We start from the raw sequence: 12,315 nt of genomic DNA, 5'->3' as shown, positions 1-12,315 counted from the left end.
AAAAGGACATGGGTTTAAGGTGAGAGAGGAAAGACTTAAAATGGACCTGAGGGCCAACATTTTCATGCAGAGGGTGGTGCATGTGTGGAATGAGCTGCCAGAGGAGGTGGTGGAGGTGATATCATTACAACATTTACAAGGTATCTGGATGGATACGGGAATAGGGAAGGTTAGAGGGATAGAACACAGAACATTATAGCACAATCTCAGGCCCTTCGGCCCTCGATGTTGCACTGACCTGTGGAACTAATCTGAAGCCTATCTAATCTACACTATTCTATTCTTGTCCATACAGGCAAAAGTGAGGACTGCAGATGCAGGAGATTAGAGTCAAGAGTGTGGTGCTGGAAAAGCACAGCAGGTCAGGCAGCATCTAAGGAACAGGAAAATCGATGTTTTGGGCAAAATTCGTTCATCAGAAATGACACTGTGAGCCAAGGGGGTGGTGAGATAAATTGGGGGGTTGGGGGGGGGGGCTGGAGGCAGTGGGGGGCTGGGAGTAAGGTAGCTGAGAGTGCGATAGGTAAATGAAGGTGGGGGTAAAGGCAATAGGTCAGGGGGAGGGTGGAGTGGATAGGTTAGAAGGAAGATGGACAGGTAGGACAGGTCATGAGAGTGGTACCAAGTTGGAAGGTTGGAACTGGGATAAGTTAGAGGTAGGGGAAATGAGGAAACTGGTGAAATCCCCATCGATGTCGTGGGGTTGGAAGGTCCTGAGGCGAAGATGAAATGTTCTTCTTCCAGGTGTCGGGTGGTTCGGGTTTGGCAATGGAGGAGGCCCAGGACCTGCATGTCCTTGGTGGAGTGGGAGGGGCAGTGGGGTTGGTTAGTGTGGGTGTCCTGGAGATGTTCTCTGAAGCGCTCTGCGTGTAGGCAACGGATACAGTAAATGACACGTGTGGAAGTGCAGGTGAAACTTTGATGTATGTGGAAGGCTCCTTTGGGGCCTTGGACGGAGGTGAGGGGGGAGGTGAAGCCACAGGTTTTGCAATTCCTGCGGTGGCAGGGGAAGGTGCCAGGAAGGAAGGGTGGGTTGGTGGGGGGCATGGATCTAACAATGGAGTCGTAGAAAGCGAATAGGGGTGGGGAAGGAAATATATCCTTGGTGTTGGGGTCCATTTGTAGGTGGCAGAAAAGGCAGAGGATGATGCAATGTATCTGGAAGTTGGTGGGGTGGAAGGTGAACACCGGGAGGGTTCTGTCCTTGTTGCGGTTGGAGGGGTTGGGTTTGAGAGCGGAAGTGTGGGAAGTCGATGAGATGCACTGGAGGGCATCATCGATCACGTGGGAGGGGAAATTGCAGTCTTTAAAGAAAGAGGCCATTTAGTGTGTTCTGTGGTGGGAATGGTCCTCCTGGGAGTAGATGTGGCAGAAGCAGAGGAATTGGGAATAAGGGATAGCATTTTTACAGGAGACAGGGTGGGAGGAGGTGTAATCCAGGTAGCTGTGGGAGGTTGTGGTTTTGTAAAAGATGTCAGTGTTGAGTCGGTCACCATTGATGAAGATGGAGATGTCCAGGAAGGGGAGAGAGGTGTCTGAGATGGTCCAGGTGAATTTAAAATCAAGGTACAACATGTTGGTGAAGTTGATGAACTATTCCAACCTACTCATAGGAGCATAAGGTGGTACTGATGCAGTCATCAATCTAGTGGAGGAAAAGGTGGGGAGTGGGGCCACTGTAACGATGGAAGATGGACTGTTCCACAGAGCTGACAAAGAGATAGGCATGGTTGGGGCCCATGCAGGTGCCCATGGCTACCCCTTTCGTCTAGAGGAAATGGGAGGATTGGAAGGAGAAATTGTTAAGAGTGAGGACCAGTTCAGCCAAACAAATAAGAGTGTCAGTGGAAGGATAATGGTGGGGACGTCAGAACAGGACATAACAGAGGGCTTAGAGGCCCTGGTCATGGAAGATGGAGGTGTAGAGGGATTGGATGTCCATGGTGAGGCTGAGCCATTAAGGGCCAGGGAAACGGAAGTGTTGAAGGAAGTGAAGGGCTTGGTGGTGTCCCAAATGTATGTGGGAAGTTCCTGGACCAGGGGGAATAAGACAGTATCAAAATAGGTGGAGATGACTTTGGTGGGGCTGAGACAATGGGTTGGTCAGGGTGGTCAGGCTTGTGGATCTTGGGTAGGAGGTAGAATTGGTCAGTGTGAGCTTCCCGAACTATGATGTTGGAAGCTGTAGGTGGGTAATCCTCTGAGGTGGTGAGGTTATGGATGGTCTGGGAGATGATGGTTTGGTGATGGGAAGTGAGGTCGTGGTCAAGGGGGTGGTAGAAGAAGGTGTCTGTGAGTTGGTTCATTTCTTTAGCGGTGTAGAAGTCAGTGCACCGATGCATACCTCAGTATCCCCCGCCATTTCCACTTCACCACCTACAAACAGACCCCACTACCAGAGATATATTTCCCTCCCCACCCCTATCCCCTTTCCATAAAGACCATTCCCTCGGCGAATCCCTTGTCAGGTCCATGCCTCCCAACAACCCGCCCTCCCACCCTGGCACCTTCCCCTGTCACCGCAGGAATTGAAAAGCATGTGGCCACATCTCCCCCCTGACCTCCATCCAAGGCCCCAAAGTAGCCTTCCACATTTATCAAAGTTTTACCTGCACCTCCACATGTAATTTACTGTATCATTTGCTCTCGATGCGGTCTCCTCTATATTGGAGAAACCGGGCACATGCTCGCAGAGTGCTTCAGAGAACATCTCTGGGACACCCGCGCCAACCAAACCCACCGCCGCGTGGCCAAACACTTCAACTCCCCCTCCCACTCATGCAGGTCCTAGGACTCCTCCATCACCGCTCCCTAACCACCTGGTGCCAGGAGGAAGAATACCTCATCTTCCACCTTGGGACCCTCCAACCCCATAACATCAATATGGATTTCACCAGTTTCCTCATTTCCCCTCCCTCCATCTTATCCCAGTTCCTACATTCCAACTGAACACTGCCCTCATGACCTGTCCTACCTGTCCATCTTCCTTCCAACCTATCCACTCCTTCTCCTCTCTGACCTATCAACTTCATTTACCTAACGCACTCTCAGCTACCTCCTCCCCCGTGCCAATTTATCTCACCACCCCTCGGCTCATAGCCTCATTCCTGATGAAGGCTTTTGCCTGAATCATCAGTTCTCCTGCTCCTCGGTTGCTGCCTGACCAACTGTGCATTTCCAGCACCACAGTCTCATCCATATGCCTATCCAATGACCATTTAAATGCCCTTAAAGTTGGTGAATCTACTACTGTTGCAAGCAGTGTGTTCCTCACCCCTACTACTCTCTGAGTAAAGAAACTACCTCTGACATCTGTCCTATATCTATCACCCCTCAATTTAAAGCTATGTCCCCTAGTGCTAGCTATCACCATACATAGAAAAAGGGTCTCACTGTCCACCCTATCTAACCCTCTGATTATCTTATATGTCTCAATTAAGTCACCTCTCAACCTTCTTCTCTAATAAAAACAGCCTCAAGTCCCTCAGCCTTTCCTTGTAAGACCTTCCCTCCATACCAGGCAACATCCTAGTAAACCTCCTCTGAGCCCTTTCCAAAGCTTTCACATTCTTCCTGTAATGCAGTGACCAGAACTGTACACAATACTCCAAGTGCAGCCACAGTAGAGTTTTGTTGCAGCATTGTCTCATGGTTCCGAAACTCAGTCCCTCCACCAATAAAAGCTAACACACCATATGCCTTCTTAATAACCCTATCAACCTGGGTGGCAACTTCAAGGGATCTATGTACATGGACACCGAGATGTCTCTGCTCATCTACACTACCAAGAATCTTACCATTGGCCCAGTACTCTTTATTCCTGTTACTCCTTCCAAAGTGAATACCCTCACACTTTTCTACATTAAACTCCATTTGGAACCTCTCAGCCCAGCTCTGCAACTTATCCATGTCTCTCTGTAACCTACAACATCCTTCGTCACTATCCACAACTCCACCAACCTTGGTGTCATTCACAATTTTACTAACCCATCCAGGTCATTTATAAAAATGATAAAAGCAGTGGACCCAAAACTGATCTTTGCAGTACCCCACTAATAACTGAACTCCAGAATGAATATTTTCCATTAATCACCTCACTCTGTCTTCTTTCAGCTAGCTAATTTCTGATCCAAACCACTAAATCTCACTCAATCCCATACCTCTGTATATTTTTACAAGAGCCTACCGTGGGGAACCTTATCAAACACCTTACTGAAATCCATATACACCACATCAACTGCTATACCCTCATCCACCTGCTTGGTCACCTTCTCATAGAATTGAGCCAAAAGCTGGCAAATGGGACTACAATCAGGTTAGGATTTCTGGTAAGCATGGACAAGTTAGATTGAAGGCTAAAGTGAGTACTGCAGATGCTGGAGATTAGAGTCAAGAGTGTGGTGCTGGAAAAGCACAGCAGGTTAGGCTGTGGAGCAGGAGAATCGATGTTTTGGACAAAAGCCCATGAGACTGAAGGGTCTGTTTCTATGCTGTCTGACTCTGAGTCTAAGTGCAAATGCAGCAAAGACAGATGGGTGAAGATAAAGTATAGATCAAACAAATACGTGAAGAGAAGTGTAGACTTGAAAGGCTGGATTGTCTTCCCCGATTCCTATTTCTAGAGCCCATTGTCAATTTTATATTGGCCACGCTGAGCCTTACAATTTTGAATTGGCATTGATGTGGTGGACAAGAAAGAATGTCGATGATTCAGGACTGAAAACCCCTAACAATCCTTGCTGAGCATTGACTTTAGCACAGGAGGTATTTGTGGCAATCTCTTTGTTTTCTGCTCTTGTCATCCTTCATCAATAACTTCCTGTTGTTAGTGACAGCTTTCCACAGCTGCTTCCTTCAGTTTCATAATTCCACAATCACAAAAACTTGTACTTATATAGCACCTTTAACATCATAAACAATTGCCAAATGCTTCACAGGAGAGCAGACGAACAAAACGTTGATACTGAGCCACATTAGGAAATGACAGGGCTGATAATTGCAGTGGGGCCTCCTATTCCATTGGCTGTATGTGTTGCTTATACTACAGCTCACAGATTTGAAGTTATCACTCCCTCTCCCACCAACACTGACTACCAGAAGTGTGTACCGTCTACAAGATGCACTTATATAAATTCACCGATGATCCTCAGTCAACACCTTCCAAACCCACACAGGACAACAGCGGCAGATACATGGGAACACCACCCCTGCAAGTTCCCCTCCAAGCCACTCACCATCCTGACTTGGAAATATATCGCCGTTCCTTCACTGTCACTGGGTCAAAATCCTAGAACAAAGGGCATTGTGGGTCAACCCGCAACACATAGACCATAGCAGTTCAAGAATGTGTCTCAACCCCACCTTCTCAAGGGGGCAACTAGGGACGGGCAATAAATGCTGGCCCAGTCAGCAGTGCCTGCACCCAGGGATTGAATTTTTAAAAATTTTGTTTCAGGATAGGGATCTACAGACCCTTAATCTGATGTAGTAGAGGAAAAGCAATTTGTGACCGAAGAAAGAGAGGCTGTCTTAACCGCAATGTAGTTTGTTGCAAGGTAGCAACTAGATACAAGGAACACAAATATAATGGACAAAGAAAGAGTTTCAGCACAGACAGGATAATGAGGCAGATGTTAGAATAAAAGGCAGACTCTCAAAGGTAACATATGGACTATTACCTGAGCTATGTGAATTGGCACAAGGCAAATAAGATTGGAGAGGTGAGGGGATCTGATTGAAACTTACAGAATACGGAGTGGTATGGATAGACTGGACATGGAGAAGGTGTTTCCATGAGTAGGAGAGATAAGAGCCCAAGCCACAGCCTCAGAGTGAAGGGACGACCCTTTAGAACTGAAATGAGGAGGGATTTCTCCAGCCAGAGGGTGGTGACTCTGTGGAACTCATTGCCACAGAGGACCATAGAGGCCAAGTCATTGAGTGTGCTTAAGACAGAGATAGATAGGTTGTTGATTGGTAAGGGAATCAAAGGTTATTGGGAGAAGGTAGAAGAATGGGTTAAGAAACATATCAGTTGTGATCAAATGGTGGGGTATACTCAATGGGCCAAATGGCCTTATTCTTCTCCAATATCTAGTGGCGTTCTTGGCTCAAGGAGGGGTGTGATTTATGGGGGTCTTGCACCAGTACGGGGTAATTTGGACTGCATGGTTGGGATGGTCTACACCTGAACTATACTAGGGCCATTACTCTTGTAAGCTGCATAATTAAGGATGTGGAGACGGTGTTAAATGAAATGCTGGGGGAGACACTTAAAATTTAGCAAGATGCCGAAGAGTCAAGACAAGGCAAGAGAGATAGGTATTTGTATTGAAAATACAGGAAGGGATAGAGAAAATGCATCTAAGAGTGAATTAGCTCATAAGTTTGGAGGTTACAGCATCGAGAAAAAGACAAGCTGAAATCTCTATACCAGATGCAATTAGAATTAGATTTTACACATTAATCTCTTATGTGGGGCTTTGTCGGAAGCTTTCTGAAAGTCCAAGTGAGCTATATTCAATGGCTTCCACTGATCAACCTTGCTAGTTACATTCTCGGTGGGTTCCAGTAAATTTGTCAAGCCTGATTTCCGTTTTGGAATTAAGAAAACGATGAGCTGAAATCTCTATACCAGATGCAAGGATCTGAACGTGGAAACAGCCATCATTAAGAATGATCCAATTGTCATCACACAGGCATGGCTACAGGGGCCTGAATATTTCAGGGTTCTCGGCATTTATGAAGGGCAGAAAAAGGCGAAAAAGGTTGAGGGGTGGGATTGTTGATTAATCATACTCTCAACATAATAGAGAGGATGACTTAAATCTAGGAAACTAGGTCGTAGAAGTAGTTTGGGTAGAGATGAGAAATGATAAAGGCTTGGCTCACTTGTGGGTGTGGTGTGCAGGCCCCATATCAGTAACCCCATTGTAAAATGGCAAATAAAGGAAGGAACAACTGAAGCTTGGCAAGAAGGCTCGGTGATCAGCATGGAGTGTTACAATCTACATATAGACGAGAAAAGAGTATGAAAGAAAGCTAGCTAGAATTACAAAAACATAGACAAAGAGTTTCAATGTATGATTAAAAGAAAAAGAGTTAACAAAGTGAACTTTGGACTTACAGAAAGTTAGTCTGGGATATTACTAATGGAAATAAGGAGATAACGGGTTTTCATAAGTTTTCATCATAGACACTATAATTAACATGAAAACATAGATGATAGGAGCAGGAGTAGGCCATTTGGCCCCTCAAATCTCCACCACCTTTCATCTTGATCATGGATGATCATGGGGCTCAATATCCTAACTCTGCCCTCCGCCATATCCCTTGATCCCTTCAGCCATCCTTCAGCTCCTTCTTGAAAACACAAAACGTTTGACCTCAATCATTTTCTGTGGCAGAGAATTCCACAGGTTCACCACTCTGTGGGAGAAGAAAGTCCTCATCTCGGTCCTAAATGGCTCACCCCTTAACCATAAACAATGACTCCTGGATCTATTGGGAACATCCTTTCTGTTTCGTCCTGTTAGAATCTTACAGGTTTCTATGAGACAACCCCTAATTCTTCAAAACTACAGGGAATATAATCCTAATCAATTCAATCTCTCTGCAGTCCTGCCGTTCCACGAATCAATTTGGGATGCACTCCCTCTATAGCAAGAACATCTTTCCTCAGATAAGGAGACCAAAACTGCGCACAGTATCCTAGGTGTGTCCTCACCAAGGCCCTGTATAACTGCAGTAAGATATCCTTAATCTTGTACTCGAATCCTCTCGCTATGAAGGTCTACGTACAGTTTACCTTCTTTACTGCCTGTTACACTTGTGCGCTTTCTTTCAGTGACTGATGCACAAGGACACAAGGATCTTGTTGAGCATTCCTCTCTCACAATTTACAGCCATTCAAATAATAATCTGCCTTCCCAGTTTTGCTCTGAAAGTGGATAACCTTACTTTTATCCACATTACGGTGCATCCAGCATATATTTGCCTACTCACTCAGCCTGTGTAACTCACACTGCAACATCTCTGCATCCTCCTCACAGCTCACCCTCCCACCCAGCTTTGTGTCATCTGCAAACTTGGAGATATTGCATTTAGTTCCCTCATCTAAATCATTCCCATATATTGTGAATAGCTGGGGTCCAAGCACCTGTCCCTGCGGCACCTCACATTCAGAAAAGACCCATTTTCTCCTACTCTTTGTTTCCTGTTCGCTATCCAATTTTCTATCCAACTCAACACACTGCCCCTAATTCCATGCACTTTAATTTTAGACATTAATCTCTTAGGTGGGACTTTGTCAAAAGCTTTCTGAAAGTCCTAATGAACTACATTCAATGGTTTCCACTGATCAACCCTCAGAGGGTTCCAGTAAATTTGTCAAGTATGATTTCCGTTTTGGAAATCCATGCTGACTGTGTCTGATTCCACCACTGCTTTCTAAGTGCTGAGCTATAAAATCCCTGATAATTGTCTCCAGTATCTTTCCTGCTACCAACATCAGACTCACTAGTCTATAATTGTCTCTACCTCTCTTTTTCAACAACGGGGTTACATTAGATACCATTCAATCTATAAGAACTGTACCAGAGTCTAAAGAACCTTGGAAGATGACCACCAATGTATTTGTTATTTCTAGGGTCACTTCCTTTAGTACTTGGGGATTGAATTACCAGACCCTAGTGATTGATCAGCCTTCAGTTCCATCAATTTCTCCAACACCATTTCTCTACTAAGATAGATTTGCTTCAGTCCCTCCCTGTCACTAAATCCTGTATCCCCCAACATTTCTGGTTCATTATTCATTTGTGAAACAGAAGCATCTCAGAAATAAGTTTATATCAAGACATGGAAGGGAGGGAGAAACTCAAGATAAACGGAGCGACTAGAGACGTAGGACTGGGAAGATTAGGACCTCTTGAAGAAGGTTGGGTAAGTGTAGAATTTTTAAGGAAAGACTGTCCTCAATAGGCACTAATAGACTGAGCTGTGTGCTTGTCGACATATATTGGCTCCTGATCCAGGAGAGTTTGACATTTTCAAACTTTCTTCCAAGCACTTCCATATGCCCACATCCAACCCCACTCCCTATCCCTTTACCACTGTAATCTCCTCCAGACAATAGCACCCAAGATGCTCCTTGCTTCTCCAATCTTGGCCTCTTGACCACCCCACATTGTCATCATCCCATCAATGGCATCCACTGACTCAGTCAGGAATTCCATCACTAAACCTCTCCAATTTTTAAGATGTTCCTTAATTCCGACAAGAGAAAGCTCCTTCATCACAATAGTGCAATGCGTCTGTTTCCTGATGGGACCTCAGGTTTAATGTCTGATGCAAGTCCAATGGTCCTGCACTCTCTCAGCTAGTTGCATGGGGTACTCCCACTCTGACATCTCATATTTCTTCACTGACACTGCGACGATCAGACTAGATTATATGCTCAAATCCCTGGGGTTGAGAATTGAACTGACAACCTTCTGAAAGAATCCTGGCTGGACGATCACTTTCTAGCCCAGGGGACAGTAAAGAGGTCACACTTGGGACCTTCTCATTCTGTTTGGCTCAACATGGTCTCTCCAACAAGCCCTTGAGGGGTGCAGTTAAATTTCCTTTCTTTCAGTTGAATGCAATGATCTCTGTATTTTTGTTAAACTCCCATTGAAGTTCACACTGACATCCTCTCTCTCCAGCTGTCTGTTTCAGGACCTGAGCAGATATGAACTCCTGATTATGCAAGATACCCCAGGGGACATGGACATCAGTTGCAACTGATGTATGCTGCTTTGGAAATTATTGTCAATTCACAATCTCAGATTCCTTTCAGCTGAACCAGTGTGGATGTAGCACTGGTTCGTCAAAAGATGCTCAGTCCCATTGTCCACCCTGTATTTTTAATAGCAGCTGTGTCACATTGTTGAAGTCCATCATCTTAAACAAACACTCCAACCTTCACTACAGCAGGTGAAGGTGGGAGTTCATGTTTATTTGACAAAGAATTCTTGAACAGCAAGAACCCATACATTCCATCAGCTACAAAGACATAGTCAACAATCTCTTGAGAACAGCTCCATCTCCAAGCTTCCTGCTTTATCTTGCGCTACTGCAGCTGGAGCACATTGAGAATCCAGCCTGAACAATCTCTAGGCTGTTGGTGTCTCAATATTGAAGCTGTTTCTCTGAATCTCTACATCAGGTTCAAGCATATGCAGAGAATGTTGGAGGAACTCAGCAGGTCCAAGAGCATCTGTGGAGAAAGAAAGCAGAGTTAAGGCTATGATTCGTTATCAGAACTCAGAATTTCAGAACCATTCTGAACAAGAGTCATATCAGACCCAAAACATTAACTCAGTTTCTCTCTGTACAGATGCTACCAGCCCTGCTGAGTTTTTCTAGCATTCTCTGTGTTCCTGGTTCAGATTTCCAGCATTTTGCTTTCCTCTAAGTCAGAACTGAGCTCCTTGTATTTGCTGTTCCTTCATTGCAGTTCATCAGTCTGGAACTCAATATTTAGTAGCACCTTGAGAGCATCTGCACCACCACACAATATTACAGTGCAAGAGGAAGATATATCAGCAGTTTCCCAAATACAACAGAGAGATGGACTATAAATGGGTCAAGAAGAGTATCTCCAAGTATAAAATGAATGAAACATTCAGTGGGGACAAACTGCTGAGTGTAGTGGTGCACTGAACTGTCTAGGACATGATTAAAAATACAATGAGGAAGTTAGAAGTAAGAAGGGAAGTCAAGATGGAAGATATCAAAGGATAATGAAGTTGTATGTTATCAGCAAGGGTCATTGAACCAGGGTTCAAGAGACAATTGCACATGTTTTTGGAACAGGGTGAAATTGAGGGATTTGACTGCAAGATGGGTTTGATTTATCAAAGAAGGCCTGTGCTCATTCGGTCAATATTCCATTTCCAGATTACCCTTTTGCTCATTCTTATGTCAATATTATTCAACGTTTTTTTAACCAGATAATGTCCTCAACAACAGGCTTTTTTTTAAAAATTCACTAAAGAGCTCTTCCTATCTCTGTTTCCATTCTGAATCATTTTGCTTCAAATGGGAGTGCAGGTGATATCAGGGATTCACTTGGGGACAGTTACTGGTTCAAGTTTAGGGACACAGCTTCAGGTCAAAGGGAACCAACTGGTGAGGGTGAAGAGTGCACTTTCTTTGAGATTAACTCTGCTCCGACTTAGTCCCCTTTTGTGAGTTCTTTTTCTGTATAAAAGAGAAACTGAAAACATATGGGGAAAACAGATGAGAATGATCATTTATTTGAATTGGCTTTAGTACACCCACAGTGTGACCAGTTCATGTTGCAGGCAACTCCCGAAATGTGTCATACAACACAATTATTTAAATCACCATTTATGTCTCTGAAAAGCAAGTGGCTACTTTGGGATAATTACGTTCAATTTATCTGGTTTCCGACACACTCAGCCCTCAGCCCTGATATCACAAACGTGTTGGACAATGTCAGGAAATGACTGAATGCCAAACAGGCTAGGTCCCAGGAGCAGGAACAGAGGAACAAACAGCTCTGGAAAGCTGAGGCAACACACTCAGCACCGCAACCACACAAGTCAACTCTGGAAACTAGTGCTGTAATCTGCACTAGATATTTGTTCCTCTCAATATTCCTTATTTTTGGATGTAAACAGGACAGCAAGGGACTGAAGTGATTTGAAGAGAGGTAAGTGGATTTGATTCAGTAAGTAACTGGAGGGACAGTGCAGTCATCAACAATTGGAATTATTAGTGGGTTAGGGTGGGGCGGCATTGAGTTCAAGCGTTCCCACTATCGTGATTCAACAATGTACCAGCTTTAAATAATATGGTACCTGACCTGGGACAGTGTAGAGGGAGGTTTACTCTGTATCTAACCCCGTACTGTCTCTGTCCTGGGAATATTTGATGGGAACAGTGTAGACAAGCTTTATTCTGTATCTAAGTCTGTGCTGTCCCTGTTCTGGAACTGTTTGATGAGGACAGTTTAGAGGAAGCTTCACTCTGTACCTAACACTCATGTCATCCCAGTCCTGGGAACATTTGATGGGAACAGTGTCGAGAGAGCTTTAAGCTGTACCTAACCCTGTGCTGTCCCTGCCCTAGGAGCTTTTTGATCGGGACAGTATAGCAGAAGCTTTACTCTCTATCCAACCCCCTGCTGTCATTGTTCTGGGAGTGTTTGATAAGGACAGTTTCAAGGGAGATTTACTCTGTATCTAACCCCGTGTTGTTCTGAGAAATGGACTGATTGTAATCAAACCATTAATGTAGGTACTAAAA

At 44.7% G+C, this 12,315-nt stretch overlaps 1 protein-coding gene across 2 annotated transcripts in view; it reads left to right on the top strand.

Annotated features, from left to right (window-relative positions):
• The first annotated feature begins 11,518 nt into the window (after window positions 1-11,518).
• The window catches only part of LOC140496281 (cadherin-5-like), a 55,059-nt gene continuing 54,262 nt past the window's right edge, over window positions 11,519-12,315 (top strand). Inside the window, exon 1 of one of the 2 annotated variants that reach the window (XM_072595833.1) lies at window positions 11,519-11,719. The gene's annotated coding sequence lies outside the window, so the exon portion shown is untranslated. The remainder of the gene's footprint in view (window positions 11,720-12,315) is intronic. The other variant, XM_072595834.1, reaches the window with a different exon arrangement.

Source organism: Chiloscyllium punctatum, chromosome 26 (genome assembly GCF_047496795.1).
Source record: "Chiloscyllium punctatum isolate Juve2018m chromosome 26, sChiPun1.3, whole genome shotgun sequence".
Lineage (NCBI taxonomy): Eukaryota > Metazoa > Chordata > Chondrichthyes > Orectolobiformes > Hemiscylliidae > Chiloscyllium > Chiloscyllium punctatum.
The sequence above is the reverse complement of the archived record's forward strand: the minus strand, read 5'-3'. Positions and strand labels throughout refer to the sequence as shown.